The sequence below is a fragment of the Lolium rigidum genome, chromosome 7 (assembly GCF_022539505.1).
Source record: "Lolium rigidum isolate FL_2022 chromosome 7, APGP_CSIRO_Lrig_0.1, whole genome shotgun sequence".
Classification (NCBI taxonomy): Eukaryota; Viridiplantae; Streptophyta; class Magnoliopsida; order Poales; family Poaceae; genus Lolium; species Lolium rigidum.
Genome location: NC_061514.1, coordinates 318,216,869 through 318,238,247, shown reverse-complemented (window position 1 = coordinate 318,238,247; position 21,379 = coordinate 318,216,869). Strand labels below are relative to the sequence as shown.

General features: G+C 44.9%; 2 long non-coding RNA genes across 2 annotated transcripts; both read right to left on the bottom strand.

Moving 5' to 3' along the window:
• Positions 1-1,296: 1,296 nt before the first annotated feature.
• LOC124677580 lies at positions 1,297-2,864 on the bottom strand. The gene is made up of 3 exons (XR_006994111.1): positions 2,600-2,864; positions 2,368-2,498; positions 1,297-1,380 (listed from the first exon to the last, which is right to left on the bottom strand). It is a non-coding gene; the product is annotated as an uncharacterized LOC124677580 (long non-coding RNA).
• A 7,815-nt stretch (positions 2,865-10,679) lies between these two features.
• On the bottom strand, positions 10,680-12,341 carry LOC124669281. Its single transcript, XR_006992102.1, has 3 exons — positions 11,927-12,341; positions 11,695-11,825; positions 10,680-10,706 (listed from the first exon to the last, which is right to left on the bottom strand). It is a non-coding gene; the product is annotated as an uncharacterized LOC124669281 (long non-coding RNA).
• Between the last annotated feature and the right edge of the window lie 9,038 nt (positions 12,342-21,379).

The following is a 21,379-nucleotide window of genomic DNA, read 5'->3' as shown; positions in this document are numbered from 1 at the left end:
CGGTTGCCGGAAAAGAGAGGAAAAGCGAGGGTGAGTACCAAGGCGCGTACCCAGCGAGACTTAGAATATTGGCTGCGCTCGCCGGCTATATGGTGGGTTTAGCGGCAGCAAAGCTTGCACTATAACATATAGAGACACTCTCAACTTTCCGTGTACAAGATATAGATAAGAGAGCGTGCATCTAGCAGTTCTAAAACTCTGCATACATAACTCATCCGATGCATTCCCCCTTCTACATGCTATAGGAAGAAGATGCAAAGGCACTCACACGGTTTACAGTTTTAACCAGTTTTTATTACAGTTCTGCTAATTACTACGCAAGTTAATTAGCAGATAAAGGGTGAAAGTTGTCTATGATCAAGTAACACTTCTCCAAGTCGTCCATAACCGCGGACACGGCTTTTCGAAAAGATTGTAACCTGCAGGGGTGCACTCATCGGTCTCATACGCTCGATCAACCCTACTGGATCAAAGCAGAGTGTCACGACACTACCTCTCCCTTCACCACATACCAAGTCCAAGAGCCACCTAACTAAGTTAAACCCGTTACGGAGTTCGGCCGAGTCTCCGAGACGGACCTAGCTGTTTGCGAGAACGGCTTCCGAGGGTCAAAACACACACTGGGGCGAATGACCCGCTTCAGCATGCGATAAACGCGCAGGCCGCAACCTATACGTGCATACCAGAAACAAGGGATACAAGGCACCCAAGGGCTTCCCAAAGTAAAGAAGTAACATGCTGGCATGCACGCGATAAAAGAGTAAACACACCAAAACTAATTGTGGCACTTGGACAATGGAAACAGTTCAGGAATTGGTCGAGGAGGCCCCACTGAACCCCACGTATGGTTAGTGCGCTCAGTCTTGGATCAGATAACAAGAACTCCGGATCCTAAGATATTAGTGGACACAAGTGAGCCGTGTTCAAAACGAAAAATCAGCTGACCCACCGATGCCTCTACTTAACAATTTTATTATTAGCATGAATAAGTAAGGTGTGATCTTATCGAACGAGATATAACCATAACCATGTATCTCGGAACCCCCAACGAGATATAACCCAACTAGATAACGATGGCGATAACGATAATAGTAACAACATATAACAACGGTACTAAGCAAGCCTACGACTCGCATGGTCGACCCCGTAACCAAACAATATCCGTAGGACATATGTATGGGTCTATGGCTTGCAATAGGTGACATGCGATAGGATACGTAACAAGAACGGCACACCAGGATAGCAGTAAGGTAAAGAGGCAAAAGCAGAAAATAGGTAGCAGGGAAAAGTGCTCGCCTGTCAAGTCAGAAGAAGAGAACCCGGCACGATCCTCCTCAGGGTAGTAGTCGTACTCCTCGCCGTACTCCTCGATACCGGCGTCTAACGAGAAAAACCAAGAACACATACAAGAGAGAGTACACAATCAATAAAGGAAATGCAATGCACAATATGATGCATGATGTGCAATAGGTTTCATGCATAGCAATTTTAAGTGGGGCACTTGCAAACAACAAGAAAATAAGAAAGTAACCCTCACATAACATTTAGTTCTAATTGCATTTTTAATTAGGACGATGCATGGATGATGCCAATGATGCATGACAAGTTAATATTTGGATACCTTGCATTTTTCCAATACAAACTAATATAAAGTTTGTTGCAAACAGAGTTATAGAAGTGGAGATATGCTATTTGCAAGTTTTAATACTTAAGAAAAGCATTTATATTTAGCACCAATTTGATTCTTTCAAAACAGAGCAAACGTATCAGAAGATGGGTCTCCAGGTTGGTGCAAGGCACTAGTCAGTGTGGTGGCTCGATGGTTTTGAAAAGCTACAGGAAAGATATCAGGAATTGTTACAGCCATGTTAACTGAACTTATTAACAGTCTTAACTGAAACTACACACGGTTGACCAAAACAGAGAACAAAAGAGTAAAACGAAGTGATGTTTTTATACTTGAAACAGAGAGATGGGAAGCAATCCCAGGAGTAGCTGGATCGACCAAGCACAGACCAATTGGTCTGGTGTTTGGGTTGAAAGCTACAGATAACTTGGAGGAAAAACTACAGCCATAGCTACAGTTTACAGGTAAAAGAAGTGTCAACGAAACTGGACAGCGTTCGTGGGATCTGAAGTTTGGCTGCTTGGAAGTAGAAAAGACTGAACATCTGTAATACTGAGATAACCAAAACAGCGACACCAGCAAAGTGGAGCTGCAGCACGATTAGGTACTACAGGGTAACAGCAGGGTAAAACTAACTAAAGGCTAACTGAATAAACGACAGCAGCTAACTGAACCTGATTCAGTACGTACAGAAAAAGGATGCCTTGCGTGCTGGTACAACGAACGAACTTAAGCCTCACCTTAGGTGCAGATGGAACAGGCGAACTGCTAGATTAACTGATGACTGAAGAGGGGCTCAGCCCTTTGAAAGAAACCAGACGAAGCCCGACCAAGATGACGCTGTTGAGGCTCTGGCAGCACACACGGCGAGCTGCAGCGGCGAACAGCGGAATCGAACACGGACGACGGCGTCAGTCCGAGAAAGTGAAAGAGAAGAACGGGGAACAACATGGAACTCAGGAGGAGGCTCACCACGTCAAGGGAGAAGGTTGGGGAGGATGGAGACGACAGCGGGGCGAAGCGGAGGTCGTCGGCGTGCACGGCGGCGCTCCAGGTACGTCTTGGCGGCGGCGACGTTCTCGAGCAGCTCCAGCTCCGGTTCAGCGAGGAGGGAGAGGGCGCCACGGCGGCTCCATCCCCGTGCTCGGACGGCGACGCAGCGGTTTGGTTCGACGGCGCGGTCTTGGTCTTCTCCGGCGAAACTTTTGGTGGCTCTCGGATGTGGTTCTGGCTGGGCGCTTGGAGGAGCGAGAGGAGGCAGCGGCGGCACAAGGGGAAGAGGGAGCCTAGGGTTTTGCTCTGGTTCAATTGAGGAGAAAGGGAAAAGGAAAGGGAAGGAGATGCTCACGCTTTCCTCATCCTTGTTCACGTGCTGGAGGAAAACAGAGGACTCCTCGCTCGGTCAACAGGTAATGGCTGGGCTGGTTAGAGTAGATAGGTTAGCTTTGTTTTCTTTTTCCCCTTTACTTCCAAAACTTCTCAGATTTTTGACCGAACCATATTTTTTAGCAAAACTGAATGTGGAAAAAGAGAAGAGAGAGATTGGTAAAATAATCTGTATGCAATGTTGTTTTATATGTAACCAAAACAAAACCATTTTCCATTGCAAAAATATTTATTATATTGATTAATTATAAAATAGAAGATATATGAAAGGGGTATAATAGTAACCCATAAGAATGGAAGTTTTGGCATGACCTTTTCTGAAAGTGGTCAAGTATTAGGAATAGGATAGGTAGGCTTGAAGGTTGGAACATCTCAAGTGAGATAAGAGGTAAAACAAGAGAGATAGAAAACAACACACAAAAGATGAAAGGTAAAATAAAACCAAATGCAGTTTTTATAAGACCCAAAAATGACATGATGAGATGCATGAATGCAATATGATGCACAAACTTGCAAAACTAAAAGGGTAGCTCACTTGGGATGTTACAACTCGCCCCCCCTTGAAGGAATCGCGCCCGAGATTCCTAAGGAGATGTGAAGAGAGCGGGATACTCGGATCTGAGAAGATCTTCGCGTTCCCAAGTTGCTTCTTTCTCGGAATGATTAGACCAAAGGACCTTGAGAAACTTGACAGAATTGTTCCTCGTCTTCCTTTCAGCTTCATCAAGAATGCGCACTGGATGCTCACGATAGGAAAGATCCTCTTGAAGGTCAATAGACTCGTGGTCAACTGCACGGCCTGGATCTTTGAAACATTGTTTGAGCTGTGACACGTGGAACACATCGTGCACTTTGGAGAGATTTGGTGGAAGCTCTAACAAGTAGGAAACTTGACCACGCCTTGCAAGAACCTTGAAAGGACCAATGTATCTTGGAGCCAACTTGCCCTTGATACCGAAGCGATGTGTACCCCTCATGGGAGTCACACGGAGGTAAGCCAGATCATCAGGCTTATATACCATATCACGGTGCTTGCTATCATAATAGCTTTTCTCACGAGGCCGAGCTATCTTCGGATTGTCACGAATGATTCGACTTGTTCTTCGACTTCTTTGACAATGTCGGGACCAAAGAGTTTCCTTTCACCAGGACCCGACCGGTTTAGAGGCGTTCGCACTTGCGACCATACTCGAACTTCAAATGGTGCCATGCCAAGACTCGGATTGATAGCCGTTGTTGTAGGAGAACTCAAGCATATGGAAGACATTCTTCCCATTTCATGCCAAAGGAGATCACACAAGCACGAAGCATATCTTCAAGGATTTGATTTACCCTTTCAACTTGTCCACTAGTTTGAGGGTGATAAGCCGTGCTGAACAGAAGAGTTGTTCCCATAGCTTTCTGAAAGCTTGCCCAAAATCTAGAAGTGAAGATGCTTCCACGATCAGAGCTTATTTCCAAGGGAACACCATGAAGAGAGACAATTCTAGTGGTGTAGAGCTCAGCCAACTGACTAGCAGAGATTGTCTCTTTGACAGGAAGGAAGTGAGCAACCTTAGAGAGGCGGTCAATCACAACGAAGATTGCATCATTGCCCTTGCGGGACTTTGGAAGGCCAGTGACGAAGTCCATCTCGACTTTATCCCATTTCCACTCCGGAACTTTCAAGGGTTGGAGAACACCGGCCGGTCTTTTACATTCAGCTTTGACTCGGCGGCAAACATCACATTCGGAGACATACTTTGCTATCTCGCGCTTCATTCTTGTCCACCAGAATGTTGACCTTAGATCGTGATACATTTTGGTGCTTCCAGGATGGATAGACAAGGGAGTATCATGAGCTTCTTTCATTATCAACGCTCGCAAGCTTTCGACTTTAGGAACGACCATGCGCCCTTCAAAGAACACGAGTGCCTTGATCATCAAGAGAGAAAGCCTTGTACTTTGATTGATGCATATTCTCCTTGATTTTCTCGATTAAGGCATCACCCAACTGTGCCTTTCTTATCTTTTCTTCAAGTGTAGGCTCAACTACCAAGGTTGCAACAAAACCTTGGGGAACGATTTGAAGATTCAACTTCTGGAATTCTTCATGAAGAAGAGGTTGTGCTTCTTTAACCATGAGATTATTGCAATACTCCTTGCGACTCAGCGCATCAGCCATCACATTTGCTTTGCCAGGAGTGTAGGAGATAGACAAGTCAAAGTCTTTGATGGTCTCCATCCATCTCGTTTGACGCATATTCAAGTTTGGTTGAGTGAAGATGTATTTGAGACTTTTGTGGTCAGTGAAGATTTCACAACGGTTGCCCAACAAATAGGGACGCCAAGTTGTCAAAGCATGTATAACCGCTGCAAGCTCAAGATCATGAGTGGGATAGTTCAACTCATGCTTGCGCAACTGACGAGAAGCATACGCCACAACTTGACGTTCTTGCATGAGAACTGCACCCAATCCTTGAAGAGAGGCATCACAGAATATCTGGAAAGGCTTGGAAGTATCTGGAGCAACAAGAACTGGAGTTGAAGTGAGTTTCTGTTTCAGGAGTTCAAAGCTTTCTTGACACATCGGAGTCCAAAGGAACTTCTTGTCTTTCTTCAGAAGATCCGTGAGAGGCTTGGCAATTTTGGAGAAGTTCTCAACAAAGCGGCGGCAATAACTAGCCAAGCCGAGGAAGCTTCTCACTTGCTTGACATTCTTTGGAGGAAGCCATTCAACAATTGCCTTGATCAAGCTTTCAGATTGACGGCTATGCCTTTTGCGGAAATGACATGCCCAAGATAGACGACTTCTGGAAGCCAAAACTCGCACTTGGAGAACTTGGCATAAAGGCGATGCTCGCGGAGCTTGGTGAGGACGAGGCGAAGATGCTCTTCATGTTCTTCATTAGACTTGGAATAGACAAGAATATCATCAAGGTAGACCACCACAAACTTGTCAAGATACTCCATGAAGACCGAGTTCATGAGGCGAGAGAACGTTGCTGGAGCATTAGTGAGGCCAAAGGACATGACTGTGTACTCATACAAGCCATAGCGAGTGGTGAAAGCTGTTTTTGGAATATCCTCCTTGCGGATTTTTATTTGGTGATAGCCGCTTCTCAAGTCCATCTTAGAGAACACAACGGCACCCGCAAGTTGGTCGAAGAGATCAATGATGCGAGGAAGAGGATATTTATTCTTGATCGTCTTCTCATTCAGAGGGCGGTAGTCAACCACCAAGCGATCAGTTTTATCCTTCTTCTTGACAAAGATGGTGGGGCAACCCCACGGGGAAGTGCTAGGTTGAATGAAACCAAGCTTTTCCAACTCATCAAGTTGTTTCTTGAGTTCAGCTAACTCATTTGGACCCATCTTGTAAGGCCTCTTGGAGATAGGAGTCGTACCGAGTTCTAGCTCAATGACAAACTCAACAGCTCTGTCAGGTGGCATTCCTGGAAGCTCATTTGGAAAGACATCGGGGAAGTCACAAACCACCGGAACATCTTCAATTGAAGGTAGAGGATTTGCTTCAATAGAGAACACTTGCACTGTTGAAGAAGTTGGAGAATAGACTATCTCGGCGGAAGGATGAACAAGAGTGACAGACTTTGTGGCACAATCAATCTTTGCCTTGTTAGCTTTCAACCAATTCATGCCAAGGATCACATCAATGCCAGAACTGCAAAGAATTATGAGTGAAGCATGAAAGACATAGCCTCCGATAAGAATTTGGTTGCCAACGCTTATCTCCGAAGCTTTCATGTGCGCTCCAGGGGATTTAACTGTGAGACCGTTTTCCAAAGGTTCAAGAGGCAAACTTTGCATTTGAGCAAACTTTTCTGACATGAAAGAATGTGATGCACCAGTATCAAACAAAACTTTAGCAGGAAAAGAGTTCACAAGTAAGGTACCAAGCACAACGTCTGATGCCTTCTCAGCTTCCTCTGCGGTGATGTTGTTGACAGTGGCAGATCTAGGCTTATTGTTATAGTTGAAAGCCTTGCCTGTAGAAGGAGCACGCACCATTGTCTGGGTCGAGGAAGGACGAGGTGGTGGTGGTGGAAGTTGCTGCCTCTGAGAACAAGTACGGGAAGTGTGTCCAGGCTGACCACAAGAGTAGCAAGTCACGGAAGAAAGACGGGGAGCAAACTGTCTCTGAGGAGGACCAAAAGCTAGCCTCTGCTGCTGAACAAAACCTCCGTGCTGCTGAGGAGCGAAAGCTGGCCTGTGCTGAAACTGTGCTGGCCTGTGAGCAACCGAGGGGTGGGTGGGCGGGGAGCAAACCCGAGCGGTCTCGAGTGGAAAGACCGTGGAGCCGGTGGAGCAAGGTGTCGGAAACCAAACTCGCGCTTCCGAGGTGGCATAGCCGGTGTCGAAGAAGAGCCATTGTCACGAGAGTGCTTCCTTGATCGCTCAAACTCTTGTCTACCGAGCCTCGACCTTGATAGTCCGTATCAACAAGCTCATCGAAGTTTCGCACTTGATCGGAGTTGATAGCGAACTTGACTGTAGGGTTGAGGCCTCTGCGAAACTTGTCTTGCTTCCTCTCATCGGTGGAGATCTCATCACCTGCATAGCGAGCAAGGTTGGTGAAGGCTCTGCTGTAGGTTTCCACATCCATATCAGCCTGTGTGAGCCTACGAAACTCCTCGCGCATCTTGTCCATGGCACCATCACGAATGTGATGACGCCTGAAAAGCGCCTGGAACTCATCCCAACCAGTCTCAACATCTGGATCTCTCCTCTCCAGGTAGCTGTCCCACCACGCAGCAGACTCACCTCTCAAGAGGAAGGTCACAAAGGAAACTCTGTCTGCTGGGGCTACACGCGCAGTGTTGAGGGTGCGGTTCATCTCACGCAGCCAATCATCTGCATCTAGTGGCTTCAGAGGAGTGTCGAAGGTGCGCGGGTTGAGATTAAGGAACTCTCTGATAGTGACCCGGCCATTCCCTTCATTGTTTTGCGCCTGGTTCTGGGCCAACTGCGCTAGAATCTGAGTCACATTCAGCAGAGCTTGCCCAATTTCCAGAGGTGGAGGTGGAGGAGGCGGAGGTGCGCGCCTTGGAGGCATCCTGATGACAAACATCAAGATTGCAAATTAGTACAAGTAGGATAAAAATCCAACATAAGTACATTAGAAGAATGGCGACTTGGAATATAGAAACATGAATATGACATAGATATCATCAAGGTACAAGAATTCAAGTACACAAGAGCTAGCCATAACATATTGAAGATTAGAACGATAGCAAAACAATACTTCACAAATCTCGCAAGACAGTGGTATGTAGCTATGCTGAAATTTTAACATTGGCAAGTGTCAACACGACCCAAGTTATGTTTATTGGAAGGTGAACAACACAAACATGAACTTGATAGGAACAACTCCGTAGAAGAAAAGAACTCGATATTAGCACCGGAAACAACAACCAGTTAACATGATTATGCCAACAAGCTAGAAAAGAGTTTCAACGGAAACATGACTGATGAAGTAACAAAGGAATTGGATCGAAGCAACATTTTTCTCAACACAAAACCACACAACAATCTATGGTACTACGGAAGCCCGAAGACGTGAAATCCTAGATGAAATTTAGGTAAGAGGAGAGTAAAATTCGTTACACTTCCTTACCAGAGGGTGGGTGGGTGGGGTAAGAAGTAAAAAAAAGAATTCCTACTCTCGCGCATAAAGTTTTCCTATATAGCTACTAAAGTATTAGTTCTAGACACGACTACGTCCGCTGCAAGGGCTCCTAAAAGGCAGTCCATGCTCTGATACCAAGTCTGTCGGCCCCCGAAGTTAGATACGCATCACGGAACTAGTACCCCTCGTGAATACGTATCCGTGTCGGAGTACCAAGCTGTTGACCCTAGGAGTAGGAATACGGACGCGGAACTAGTGCCCCTCGCGTACACGCATCCAGGCCTAGGTGTCTCGCCTTCCCGTGCACTCGATATGAAACACGCACGGTGCACAGTGTTACAAGGGCATAGCATCACGTATGATATCACAACATTAACTCTACGACACAAAAGAGTTAAATAAGTATATAGCAACGCTCATAGAGCAAGATAGCAAATAACACTCGTAGGACACATGTCCCAACAATACATCAATACATCATGCGGAAGCGAATATACGTCCGAGTACGTACAAGATGCAAATGGGACTAAGAGTCCATAAATAAAGCGAGCGGATCCATATCCAGCAAGCCCCGAGTCGCCGCCTTAGGAGCGTCCTCTCTACTCGACGTAGTCGTCCCCGCCGTAGTCCACAAAGTAGTGTCCAGGTGGATACTCAAAACCCGCCGTACCTGCAAACATCGGGCCAACTGGTTGCTGAAAAGAGAGGAAAAGCGAGGGTGAGTACCAAGGCGCGTACCCAGCGAGACTTAGAATATTGGCTGCGCTCGCCGGCTATATGGTGGGTTTAGCGGCAGCAAAGCTTGCACTATAACATATAGAGACACTCTCAACTTTCCGTGTACAAGATATAGATAAGAGAGCGTGCATCTAGCAGTTCTAAAACTCTGCATACATAACTCATCCGATGCATTCCCCCTTCTACATGCTATAGGAAGAAGATGCAAAGGCACTCACACGGTTTACGGCTTTAACCAGCTTTTATTACAGTTCGCTAATTACTACGCAAGTTAATTAGCGGATAAAGGGTGAAAGTTGTCTATGATCAAGTAACACTTCTCCAAGTCGTCCATAACCGCGGACACGGCTTTTCGAAAAGATTGTAACCCTCGCAGGGTGCACTCACCGGTCTCATACGCTCGATCAACCCTACCGGATCAAAGCGAGTGTCACGACACTACCTCTCCCTTCACCACATACCAAGTCCAAGAGCCACCTAACTAAGTTAAACCCGTTACTGAGTTCGGCCGAGTCTCCGAGACTGGACCTAGTCAGTTTGCGAGAACGGCTTCCGAGGGTCAAAACACACACCGGGGCGAATGACCCGCTTCAAGCATGCGATAAACGCGCAGCCGCAACCTATACGTGCATACCAGAAACAAGGGATACAAGGCACCCAAGGGCTTCCCAAAGTAAAGAAGTAACATGCTGGCATGCACGCGATAAAAGAGTAAACACACCAAAACTAATTGTGGCACTTGGACAATGGAAACAGTTCAGGAATTGGTCGAGGAGGCCCCACTCGAACCCCACGTATGGTTAGTGCGCTCAGTCTTGGATCAGATAACAAGAACTCCGGATCCTAAGATATTAGTGGACACAAGTGAGCCGTGTTCAAAACGAAAAATCAGCTGACCCACCGATGCCTCTACTTAACAATTTTATTATTAGCATGAATAAGTAAGGTGTGATCTTATCGAACAGATATAACCATAACCATGTATCTCGGAACCCCCCAACAGATATAACCCAACTAGATAACAGTGGCGATAACGATAATAGTAACAACATATAACAACGGTACTAAGCAAGCCTACGACTCGCATGGCTGACCCTGTAACCAAACAATATCTGTAGGACATATGTATGGGTCTATGGCTTGCAATAGGTGACATGCGATAGGATACGTAACAAGAACGGCACACCAGGATAGCAGTAAGGTAAAGAGGCAAAAGCAGAAAATAGGTAGCAGGGAAAAGTGCTCGCTCGTCAAGTCGAAGAAGAGAACCCGGCACGATCCTCCTCGTGGTAGTAGTCGTACTCTCGCCGTACTCCTCGATACCGGCGTCTAACGAGAAAAACCAAGAACACATACAGAGAGAGAGTACACAATCAATAAAGGAAATGCAATGCACAATATGATGCATGATGTGCAATAGGTTTCATGCATAGCAATTTTAAGTGGGGCACTTGCAAACAACAAGAAAATAAGAAAGTAACCCTCACATAACATTTAGTTCTAATTGCATTTTTAATTAGGACGATGCATGGATGATGCCAATGATGCATGACAAGTTAATATTTGGATACCTTGCATTTTTCCAATACAAACTAATATAAAGTTTGTTGCAAACAGAGTTATAGAAGTGGAGATATGCTATTTGCAAGTTTTAATACTTAAGAAAAGCATTTATATTTAGCACCAATTTGATTCTTTCAAAACAGAGCAAACGTATCAGAAGATGGGTCTCCAGGTTGGTGCAAGGCACTAGTCAGTGTGGTGGCTCGATGGTTTTGAAAAGCTACAGGAAAGATATCAGGAATTGTTACAGCCATGTTAACTGAACTTATTAACAGTCTTAACTGAAACTACACACGGTTGACCAAAACAGAGAACAAAAGAGTAAAACGAAGTGATGTTTTTATACTTGAAACAGAGAGATGGGAAGCAATCCCAGGAGTAGCTGGATCGACCAAGCACAGACCAATTGGTCTGGTGTTTGGGTTGAAAGCTACAGATAACTTGGAGGAAAAACTACAGCCATAGCTACAGTTTACAGGTAAAAGAAGTGTCAACGAAACTGGACAGCGTTCGTGGGATCTGAAGTTTGGCTGCTTGGAAGTAGAAAAGACTGAACATCTGTAATACTGAGATAACCAAAACAGCGACACCAGCAAAGTGGAGCTGCAGCACGATTAGGTACTACAGGGTAACAGCAGGGTAAAACTAACTAAAGGCTAACTGAATAAACGACAGCAGCTAACTGAACCTGATTCAGTACGTACAGAAAAAGGATGCCTTGCGTGCTGGTACAACGAACGAACTTAAGCCTCACCTTAGGTGCAGATGGAACAGGCGAACTGCTAGATTAACTGATGACTGAAGAGGGGCTCAGCCCTTTGAAAGAAACCAGACGAAGCCCGACCAAGATGACGCTGTTGAGGCTCTGGCAGCACACACGGCGAGCTGCAGCGGCGAACAGCGGAATCGAACACGGACGACGGCGTCAGTCCGAGAAAGTGAAAGAGAAGAACGGGGAACAACATGGAACTCAGGAGGAGGCTCACCACGTCAAGGGAGAAGGTTGGGGAGGATGGAGACGACAGCGGGGCGAAGCGGAGGTCGTCGGCGTGCACGGCGGCGCTCCAGGTACGTCTTGGCGGCGGCGACGTTCTCGAGCAGCTCCAGCTCCGGTTCAGCGAGGAGGGAGAGGGCGCCACGGCGGCTCCATCCCCGTGCTCGGACGGCGACGCAGCGGTTTGGTTCGACGGCGCGGTCTTGGTCTTCTCCGGCGAAACTTTTGGTGGCTCTCGGATGTGGTTCTGGCTGGGCGCTTGGAGGAGCAGAGGAGGCAGCGGCGGCACAAGGGGAAGAGGGAGCCTAGGGTTTTGCTCTGGTTCAATTGAGGAGAAAGGGAAAAGGAAAGGGAAGGAGATGCTCACGCTTTCCTCATCCTTGTTCACGTGCTGGAGGAAAACAGAGGACTCCTCGCTCGGTCAACAGGTAATGGCTGGGCTGGTTAGAGTAGATAGGTTAGCTTTGTTTTCTTTTTCCCTTTACTTCCAAAACTTCTCAGATTTTTGACCGAACCATATTTTTTAGCAAAACTGAATGTGGAAAAAGAGAAGAGAGAGATTGGTAAAATAATCTGTATGCAATGTTGTTTTATATGTAACCAAAACAAAACCATTTTCCATTGCAAAAATATTTATTATATTGATTAATTATAAAATAGAAGATATATGAAAGGGGTATAATAGTAACCCATAAGAATGGAAGTTTTGGCATGACCTTTTCTGAAAGTGGTCAAGTATTAGGAATAGGATAGGTAGGCTTGAAGGTTGGAACATCTCAAGTGAGATAAGAGGTAAAACAAGAGAGATAGAAAACAACACACAAAAGATGAAAGGTAAAATAAAACCAAATGCAGTTTTTATAAGACCCAAAAATGACATGATGAGATGCATGAATGCAATATGATGCACAAACTTGCAAAACTAAAAGGGTAGCTCACTTGGGATGTTACATTCAACCTTCGTACATTCCCATAAAACTTATGAGTTTATGTAGCCTCACCAAATTATATTCTATCATCTTGCAATAAGGTCTTAGATATCACATATATCTCATACCTTGATTATTTCTGAAAACTAAATTTTCAGCTCCTTACTTTTCAAACAGATTTGAACTTCAAGTTTCACGGAGACAAGATAACTTTAGGTACTAATTGAAACCATACTTCTTTGAATCAACAATGTGAGGTTTACTAAAAGTTTGCAATAGGACTTAATCATTTCTTGATTCTTTAACAATACGGTACCAGTCCATAAAGTTTATTTTCGGATTTTAACAGTATTTCTATCTCAATAACAAGACTAGCGCTTGGTAGAAAACGGATGCCAATACTACAAATTAATTCAAAATACTACTCATACTATGTTTATGATAATTAGTTCATGTTTTAATCTAATTACTAATGAACTCCCACTTAATACAACATCCCTCATAGTTGTTAAGTGGTACACGATCCAAATCCACTACACCAAAACCGATCATCACGTGAGACGATTTAGCTTCAATAGTGAACATCAACATATTGATCATATCATCCATATGACTCGTGTTCAACCTTTCGGTTTCCTGTGTCCCGAGGCCATGTCTGTACATGCTAAGCTCGTCAAGCAAACCCAAGTATTCCGCGTGTGCAAACATGGCTTACACCCGTTGTATGTAATCGTTGAGTCTATCACATCCGATCATCACGAGATGCTTTGAAAACAACGAACTATATCAACGGTGCATACGAGGGGAGAACACTTTATTATCTTGATATTAATGTGAGGGATCATCTTATAATGCTACCGTCGTGCTCTAAGCAAAATAAGATGCATAAAGGATTAACATCACATGCAATTCATATGTGATATGATATGGCCCTTTAGTCTTTGCGCCTTCGATCTTCATCTCCAAAGCACGGACATGATCTCCATCATCAACGGGCATGATCTCCATCATCGTCGGCGTAGCGTCAAGGTCCATGGCGCCGTCTTCATGGTTGTTCACCTCATGTAGCAACTATTACAACTACTTTGAAAAACTACTCAACATGAAATTTAAAGACAACCATAAGGCTCCTGCCGGTTGCCACAATACAATAATGATCATCTCATACATATTCATCATCACATCATGGCCATATCACATCACCAAACCCTGCAAAAACAAGTTAGACGTCTCTAATTTGGTTTGCATATTTTACATGGTTTAGGGTTTTCGAGTAAGATCCAATCTACGTACGAACATGAACCACAACGGTGATACTAGTGTTGTCAATAGAAAGAGTAAATTGAATCTTCACTATGGTGGGAGAGACAGACACCCGCAAAGCCACTTATGCAATACAAGTTGCATGTCGAACGTGGAGCAAGTCTCATGAACGCGGTCATGTAAAGTTAGCCCGAGCCGCTTCATCCCACCATGCCACAAAGATGCAAAGTACTCGAACTAAAGACAACAAAGCATCAACGCCAAAAACAATTGTGTTCTACTCGTGCAACCAATCTATGCATAGACCTGGCTTTGATACAACTGATGGGATTCGTAGCATAGAAAACAAAAAAATTCCAACCGCGAGAACGCAATCCAAGCCAAGATGCAATCTAGAGGACGGTAGCAACGAGGGGATGAACGAGACTAACCCTTGAAGATTTCCAAAGCCTACGAGATTATATCTCGTTGTTGCAGAAGATGATCACTTGCCACTTTCAAAAGCGCGTAGAAGATCTTGACGGTGCCACAATCGGGCAGCACCTCCGTACTCGGTCACACGTTCGGTGTTGATGAAGACGTCCTTCTCCCCGTTCCAGCGGGCAGCGGAAGTAGTAGATCCTCCTCGGAATCCCAGCAGCACGACGGCGTGGTGGCGGTGGTGGTGGAGAACTCCGGCAGGGCTTCGCCTATGCGCTGCGGGAGTAGTATGTGGAGGAGGGGCGCTAGGGTTTGGGGAGAGAGAGAGGGGTAGGGCGCCGGCCATGGGGGCCCTAGGTGGTGCGGCCAAGAGTGGGCTGCCCCCTCCCTCTCCTCCTCATTATATAGGTGGAAATCCCCAAGAGTTGTAGTCCAAGTCTTCGAATAAGACCCCAACAATAAAACCTCCCATAGGTGGGAAACCTACTCAAGGAAGGAGTCCTACCCAAGGTGGGACTCCCACCTTTCCTTTAGGTGGGGTGGCCGGCCACCTTAGGTGGAGCCCACCTGGGACTCCTCCCCCTTAGGGTTGGCCGGCCTAGTTAGTGGAGTCCCTCCGGGACTCCACCTTCCATAGTGATTTCTTCCGGACTTTTCTAGAACCTTCTAGAACCTTCCATAAATGCACCGGATCATTTTCAAACTTGTAAAATGACTTCCTATATATGAATCTTATTCTCCGGACCATTCCGGAACTCCTCGTGATGTCCTGGATCCTATCCAAGACTCCGAACAAAAGTTCGAACTCCATTCCATATTCCATATCTACTTAAACGACATCAAACCTTAAGTGTGTCACCCTACGGTTCGCGAACTATGTAGACATGGTTGAGACCTCTCTCCGACCAATAACCAATAGCGGGATCTGGAGATCCATAATGGCTCCCACATATTCAACGATGACTTAGTGATCGAATGAACCATTCACATACGATACCGATTCCCTTTGTCACGCGATATTCTACTTGTCCGAGGTTTGATCATCGGTATCTCTATACCTTGTTCAACCTCGTCTTATGACAAGTACTCTTTACTCGTACCGTGGTATGTGGTCTCTTATGAACTTATTCATATGCTTGCAAGCTAATTAGACGACATTCCACCGAGAGGGCCAGAGTATATCTATCCGTCATCGGGATGGACAAATCCCACTGTTGATCCATATGCCTCAACTCATACTTTCCGAATACCTAATCCCACCTTTATAACCACCCATTTTATGCAGTGGCGTTTGATGTAATCAAAGTACCCTTCCAGCATAAGTGATTTACATGATCTCATGGTAGAAGGACTAGGTAACTATGTATCGAAAGCTTATAGCAAATGAACTTAATGATGTGATCTTATGCTACGCTTAATTGGGTGTGTCCATTACATCATTCATTAATGACATAACCTTGTTATTAATAACATCCAATGTTCATGATCACGAAACCATGATCATCTATTAATCAACAAGCTAGTTATACAAGAGGTTTACTAGGGACTCCTTGTTGTTCACATAACACACATGTATCAATGTTTCGGTTAATACAATTATAGCATGGTATGTAAACATTATCATAAACATAAAGATATATTATAATAACCATTTTATTATTGCCTCTTGGGCATATCTCCAACAGCGCCGGCCTATGGTGTGGAGGCCGTGGGCCTCCCCCTGGCTTGCCCTTCTGGCTCCGTGTGTCCCTCGGAAAAATAGGAGGTTTGGCTTTTGTTTCGTCAAATTCCGAGAATATTTCCTGTGTAGAATTTCTGAAACCAAAAACAGCAGAAAACAGGAACTGGCTCTTCGGCATCTTGTTAATAGGTTAGTCCCGGAAAATGCATAAAAATGATATAAAGTATGAGCAAAACATGTAGGTATTGTCATAAAACTAGCATGGAACATAAGAAATTATAGATACGTTGGAGACGTATCACTGGACTACACCACAAGGTTCTCCTTGTGGCAAGTGAAGATGAGAGCGATTCTTGCCCAAACTTTTGATCTAGATGAAGCGCTCGATGGATTTGGCAAGAAAGATCCGCTGACATGGATCGATGAGGAAACTCGAAAGGACCGTAAGGCCTTGTCTTTGATTTAGCTTCATCTATCAAATAATATTTTGTAGGAAGTATTGCTGGAGAAATCTGCAACAAACATGTGGAAGAAACTAATACGATCTACATGAAAAAGAATCTAACTAGTAAGATGCATGTGAATATGAAGTTGTTCTTGCACAAGTTGCAAGAAGGTGTGTTGGTGATGAATCACTTATCAATCTTTAGGGAGATCGTATCTATCTTGTTGTCCATGGAGGTAAAATATGATGATGAAGATCTCACTCTTCTAATGTTAGTCTTACTGCCTAGTTCCTTTAAATAAATCGAGACACCATAATATTAAGTTGTGATACACTAACTATTGCCAAAGTTCATGAGGCCCTCAAGCAGAGGGAAAAGCTGAAAAGTACTTTGCATGCAAAGGGTTCATCACTAAAGGCAGAAGCACTGGAAGTTGGAGGCAGGACCGAGCAAAGAAACATCAACAACTACAATAACAACATAGACGAGAGCAAGTCCAATGGACGAGATAAGTTCATCAGGTACTGTAATAAAACTAATCACAATATTGATGATTGTTGCAAGCTGCAGAATTCGGATAAAAGAAATGGTTAATTACTAGCCAAAAAAACAAATTTGAAGGAGATGGCAAGGCTACTGTTATTTCGACTGATAATTCTGATGGTGATTGCTTAGTTGTGTTTTTGTGATGTGTTTCTGGTAATGATGAGTGGATACTTGATTCTGCATGTTCGATTTGTATTTATTGTACCAAAGACTAGTTCAGTGCGCTCGAGTTTCTGCAGAGTGGAATGTCGTGGTTTTGATCACGACAGATGCCTAGGGTGGCTTATTTGGGATTGGGCACAAATCACATGGTGATGTACCCAGATTCAGGGCTCTGTCTGTGGAGGTAAAACCCTTACTCTTGTATGTCTGGTGTATATGATGTATTGGGAGGTTACATGGGTGCTCCCTGAGCTGTATATGGTGAGCCTATGTGTGGATGTTATTTGTAGGATAACGTTGCATAGAAAACAAAAATTTTCCTACCGCGAACACGCAATCCAAGCCAAGATGCAATCTAGAAGACGGTAGCAACGAGGGGGTATCGAGTCTCACCCTTGAAGAGATTCCAAAGCCTACAAGATGAGGCTCTTGTTGCTGCGGTAGACGTTCACTTGCCGCTTGCAAAAGCGCGTAGAAGATCTTGATCACGATCGGTTCCGGCGCCATGAACGGGCAGCACCTCCGTACTCGGTCACACGTTCGGTTGTTGATGAAGACGACGTCCACCTCCCCGTTCCAGCGGGCAGCGGAAGTAGTAGCTCCTCTTGAATCCGACAGCACGACGCCATCTCTACAACATATATTTGCAATAGTTTAGACTAAGTTTATGACAAATTGAGTTCAAATTTTAATTCAACATAATTAAAAATCTAGGTGAACTCCCACTCAAAACAATATCCCTCGCATTGTCTTAGTGATCACACGAACCAAATCCACCACACCATAGTCCGATCATCACGAGACAAGGTGTAATTTCAATAGCGAACACTCAAAGTGTTCATCATATCAATTATATGATTCATGCTCTACCTTTCGGTATCACGTGTTCCGAGACCATGTCACGTACATGCTAGGCTCGTCAAGGCCACCTTAGTATCCGCATGTGCAAAGCGGCTTGCACCCGTTGTATGCACTTGTTGATTCTATCACACCCGATCATCACGAGATGCTTCGAAACGACAAGTCTTGGCAACGGTGCTACTAAGGATGAACACTTTATTATCTTGAGATTTTAGTGAGGGATCATCTTATAATGCTACCGTCGCGATCTAAGCAAAATAAGATGCATAAAAGGATTAACATCACATGCGAGTTCATATGTGATATGATATGACCCTTTTGTCTTTGCGCCTTTGATCTTCATCTCCAAAGCACGGACATGATCTCCATCATCTTCGGGCATGATCTCCATCATCGTCGGCGTAGCGTCAAGGTCAATGGCGCCGTCTTCATGATTGTCCTCCATGTAGCAACTATTACAACTACCTTGAAATACTACTCAACATGAAATTTAAAGACAACCATAAGGCTCCTGCCGGTTGCCACAATACAATAATGATCATCTCATACATATTCATCATCACATTATGGCCATATCACATCACCAAACCCTGCAAAAACAAGTTAGACACTCTCTAATTTGGTTTGCATATTTTACGTGGTTTAGGGTTTTCGATATAGATCTAATCTACCTACGAACATGAACCACAACGTTGATACTAATGTTGTCAATAGAAGAGTAAATTGAATCTTTACTATAGTAGGAGAGACAGACACCCGCAAAGCCTCTTATGCAATACAAGTTGCATGTCGAACGAGGAACAAGTCTCATGAACGCGGTCATGTAAAGTTAGTCCGAGCCGCTTCATCCCACTATGCCATAAAGATGCAAAGTACTCAACTAAAGATAACAAGAGCATCAACGCCCACAAAACCATTGTGTTCTACTCGTGCAACCATCTATGCATAGACACGGCTGCGATACCACTGTAGGATAACGTTGCATAGAAAACAAAAATTTTCCTACCGCGAACACGCAATCCAAGCCAAGATGCAATCTAGAAGACGGTAGCAACGAGGGGGTATCGAGTCTCACCCTTGAAGAGATTCCAAAGCCTACAAGATGAGGCTCTTGTTGTTGCGGTAGACGTTCACTTGCCGCTTGCAAAAGCGCGTAGAAGATCTTGATCACGATCGGTTCGGCGCCACGAACGGGCAGCACCTCCGTACTCGGTCACACGTTCGGTTGTTGATGAAGACGACGTCCACCTCCCCGTTCCAGCGGGCAGCGGAAGTAGTAGCTCCTCTTGAATCCGACAGCACGACGGCGTGGTGTCGGTGGCGGTGGAGAACTCCGGCGGAGCTTCGCTAAAGCTACGCGGAAGATATGGAGGAGAGGGGGCGGCTAGGGTTTGGGAGGGGTGGCCGGCCACTTCAGGGGGGCGGCCAGCTTGTGGTCTTAGGGTTGGCCGGCCCCCTCCCTTGGCCCCTCATTATATAGGTGGATCCCCAAGAGTTGGTCTCCAAGTCTTCGAATAAGACCCGAACCAAAAACCTTCCATAAGGAGGGGAAACCTAGCCAAGCTAGGACTCCCACCAAAGGTGGGAGTTCCACCTCCCATATGGGGGGGGTGGCCGGCCCCCTAAGGGGGAGTCCACTTGGGACTCCTCCCCCACTAGGGTTGGCCGGCCATGGAGGTGGAGTCCCATGTGGACTCCACCTTCCTAGGTGGTTTCTTCCGGACTTTTCTAGAACCTTCTAGAACCTTCCATAGAACCTTCCGCGACATTTTAATTCACATAAAATGACATCCTATATATGAATCTTATTCTCCGGACCATTCGGAACTCCTCATGATGTCCGGGATCTCATCCGGGACTCCGAACAAATATTCGAACTCCATTCCATATTCAAGTACTACCATTTCAACATCCAACTTTAAGTGTGTCACCCTACGGTTCGTGAACTATGCGGACATGGTTGAGTACTCACTCCGACCAATAACCAATAGCGGGATACTGGAGATCCATAATGGCTCCCACATATTCAACGATGACTTTAGTGATCGAATGAACCATTCACATACAATACCAATTCCCTTTGTCACGCGATATTTTACTTGTCCGAGGTTTGATCTTCGGTATCACTCCATACCTTGTTCAACCTCGTCTCCTGACAAGTACTCTTTACTACGTACCGTGGTATGTGGTCTCTTATGAACTTATTCATATGCTTGCAAGACATTAGACGACATTCCACCGAGAGGGCCCGGAGTATATCTATCCGTCATCGGGATGGACAAATCCCATTGTTGATCCATATGCCTCAACTCATACTTTCCGGATACTTAATCCCACCTTTATAACCACCCATTTACGCGAGTGGTGTTTGATGTAATCAAAGTACCTTTCCGGTATAAGTGATTTATATGATCTCATGGTCATAAGGACTAGGTAACTATGTATCGAAAGCTTATAGCAAATAACTTAATGACGAGATCTTATGCTACGCTTAATATGGGTGTATCCATTACATCATTCATACAATGATATAACCTTGTTATTAATAACATCCAATGTTCATGATTATGAAACTAATCATCCATTAATCAACAAGCTAGTTAAGAGGCATACTAGGGACTCTTTGTTGTTTACATATCACACATGTACTAATGTTTCGGTTAATACAATTATAGCATGGTATATAAAAATTTATCATAAACATAAAGATATATATAATAACCACTTTTATTATTGCCTCTTGGGCATATCTCCAACAGTCTCCCACTTGCACTAGAGTCAATAATCTAGATTACATTGTAAGGAACCTAACACCCATGGCATTACGGTGTTGGTCATGCTTTGCCCTAGGGAGAGCTTTAGTCAACGGATCTGCTACATTCGGATCGGTGTGTACTTTGCAAATCTTTACTTCTCCATCTTCGATGTACTCGCGAATCGAGTGGTAACGCGAGCTTGATATGCTTCAGCCTCTTGTGTGACCTTGGTTCTTGTGCATTGGCGATGGCACCCATGTTGTCACGAGTATATGACTAGTGGGTCCAATGCACTAGGAACCACACCGAGCTCTACAATGAACCTCTTCATCCATACCGCTTCGATGAAGCCTGCGAAGCCGCTATGTACTCCGATTCCGT